Source organism: Dipodomys spectabilis, unplaced genomic scaffold (assembly GCF_019054845.1).
Source record: "Dipodomys spectabilis isolate Male_0828 unplaced genomic scaffold, ASM1905484v1 ptg000368l, whole genome shotgun sequence".
Classification (NCBI taxonomy): domain Eukaryota; kingdom Metazoa; phylum Chordata; class Mammalia; order Rodentia; family Heteromyidae; genus Dipodomys; species Dipodomys spectabilis.
Window position 1 is genome coordinate 1347357 of NW_024871045.1, and position 3133 is coordinate 1350489.

The 3133-nt window shown below is 33.7% G+C and overlaps 1 non-coding gene across 1 annotated transcript; it reads right to left on the reverse strand.

Moving 5' to 3' along the window:
• Window positions 1–2712: 2712 nt before the first annotated feature.
• On the reverse strand, window positions 2713–2815 carry LOC122096339. Its single transcript, XR_006145279.1, has one exon. It is a non-coding gene; the product is annotated as a U6 spliceosomal RNA (small nuclear RNA).
• Window positions 2816–3133: the final 318 nt, after the last annotated feature.

A 3133-nucleotide genomic window follows, 5' to 3' on the forward strand; every position in this document is an offset into this window, starting at 1 on the left:
CTATTCAGAACTTTTGTCCATTTTTAATCTAGTTTCTTGTTAATCTCATCTTTAATCTCTCTATACAAAATCAATAATTAATTCAAAGTAGTAGAAAGTAAAAATATTAAGCAACTCCTATCATTTTCAATTATCAATTGCATGATATTTCTTAATCATTTTCTGTTGACGCTTGAGACTATATAACTCAATTTAGTCAGACTTTTTACAAGGCTGTATGTGTTTTATTTATTTTAAATTGATTGTTCTTTCCAAAGCCTGTGTGTCTAATTTCCCTTGGTTTCTTTCAGTCTCAATTAGTTGAGGTGTCAAATGAAGAATAAATGGAAGGAAGCAAACAAAAAAATAATACAGTTCATCTCATCTGATGAAACCTCTACAAGAATGAGGAAAGAGTTGATCCAAGGACCTATGATAGGACATCAAAAAGAGAATTCATTTTTCTAGGTCTTTCTTATCTTTGTGATGTAATTTAAATAATGTAAAACACAATTTACTACTAAGATACTTTTATGTTTTATCAGTTTTTCACATTTTCATATGGACTTCACCTCAGTCTACAACATTCCTTCATCATTCTGTCCCTGATATTTTTACACACACAAGACATAAGATAACCAGTTTGATTTACAGCGTGAGAAGTTATCCACCTGGCTTCCTTGGAAGCAGAGCATGGTCAATAGATAACATTACTTCTGATTGCTCACTACATGTAATGGTTTCTGTAATACTTATCGCATTCTTTTTAGTATTTTAAAAACTTCTGGCTAAACTCAAACTCATTCATAGACGTTTGTGTTAAGTATTTCACAAGTTTTATTTCCCTTAATTCTTAAGATAACATTTTCTATAAAGCTAATGTTATTACCATTTTAGTGTTTGGAAAAATTGTAATTAAAGGCAGTAAGTGCATGGCTCAAACACACACTTTGAGCAAAGAAATGAGTCAAAGTTTCCAAAAGTCTTTCAGCAATACACAAAAGGTAGGTAAAATCTCTCCATCCTCTTACACTCTCAATTCAATATTCATATTTCCAAGAAATAATAGCATAGCAATTATTGCCCATGGTGATAGTTTTCTGTTACATTTGGTCTTCAACACAGATTGTGTTGGTGACATTGGGTTATCATGCACAGAGCTGAGCTTATAAGAGAAAAATTTCTTCAGTCCCATCGTTCCTGTTTCCTTTTTAAAAAGTACTAAAACTTTTAAATATTTTCACTTATTGTGTTAAGAATCCAAAAAAACGAAAAAAAATTGCATATAATCACTCCAAAATGCTTTAAAAATAAATGATAAAACAGGACCCCGTGAAGTAAACTTTCTTCTACTTTTAAAATTATTCTAAAAGACTTGCGCTGGTTGGTCACATCTGTAAACCTAACTATTCGCCATATCAACACTGAAGCTAGAGATCTGTGGATAACAGTTGGAAACCAATGAGGGAAAAATAAATTCATAGGATTATTTTTCAAAAATTTCAATGAATTAGCAACAGGCCAGGAATGGAGATGTAGCTCATATAGTAGCTCACCAATCTAGAGAGGAAAGGCCTAGCAAGACTTTGAAGCCCTGATTTCAAACTCTGAGCACACCAACATACATGCAATTGGATGAGAACACACGCTCTTGCACACACACACACACATTCAAAATACCTTCATATTAGTGTTTTGCATTAATTTCTTTGTTAGCAGTATTATATGAGTAAAATAAAGGAAATAAACTCTTCCATCTCAGAACATGTTATATGTTTTCTATTGTAAAATTCTGTACACAGGGGTCACATTTACATGAGCAAGGTAATGAGTACATTTCCTAACATGCATTGTTACCTCCTCCTTTATGTTCCCCTACCATCCCTTCCCTCCCACCTCTACAAGCACACTCCCCTCCCTAAGTACACTTCCCCTGCCTAAATTGTAAAGTTCATTTTTCATCATAGTGTCTTGTGCATCTCATTGTTATAATGGGTCAACCTGTATCCCTATTTAAGCATCTTGTTTTTTTTCCTTTCCCTCCCCAAATTAGAGGAACGTATATACAAGATGTGGGCGCACCAACTTCAAATACAGTGTAAACGGGTTATAGCATGGGGGAGGAACATATAAAGAAACAAAAAAAAAACACATCACCTGTTATAAGTACGTTAGAATCAATAACAAGCAAGAGAAAAACACACGTGTGTTCCTATCTTGGGTTTGATTTGCCTAATCTGGTCATATGTGCAAAGCTTTTAACCTTTTCTGCTTATCTCAGACATAAAATAGTTATTAAAAATTAAGGAAAACATAGGGCCTATGTTTCTTTGGATCTGGCTTACATCACTTAATATTTTTTTCCAAGTCTTTCCATTTTCTAACAAATTGGGTGATGCCATTCTTTCTGATGGAGGCATAGAATTCCATTGGTATAAATACCACATTTTCTTGATCCATTCATCTACTGAGGGGAATCTGGGTTGGTTTCAGATCTTAGCGATGGTAAATAATGCTGCAGTAAACATAGTTGTGCTGGTAGCTTTAGTGTGGTCTTGTTTGTGATCATCTGGGTAAATGCACAAAAGTGGGATTCCTGGGTCATAGGGGAGCTCTATGTGGAGTCTTTTGAGGAACCTCCATAGTACTTTCCAAAGGGTTGAATAAGTTTACACTCCCACCAAGAATGCAGTACAGTTCTCTTGTGGCTACATCCCCTCCAGCATCTGTTGTAAAAGTATGGAATGGTTCAGGAATTTGCCTGTCATCCTTTCTCAGGGGCCATTCTAATCTTCTCTGTATTGTTCCAATGTTAGAGTACTTGATGCTGAATTGAGCATAGAACATTTTTTATATATAAAGTGTAATTTATTTTCTTAAACTAGACAATTCAACAAAAAGTAAGCTCAAAAGAATTGCCATGAAATTTTAGAACCATGTACTTCTTACATAAGCACACATTTAAGAATAAAGACTGACATGTCAAAAACAAAATAATTCCAGATATTTGTTGTTCAAGAGATGTGTAAGAGGAGGAATTCAATTATTTTATACAAGGCACCTGTCATAATGAACACTGAAGCAAGTGTTAAGGTTTTTTTTAAAGTTTTAATGTTTTAAACATATTTAATTTTGGGAATTTGCTTATATATGC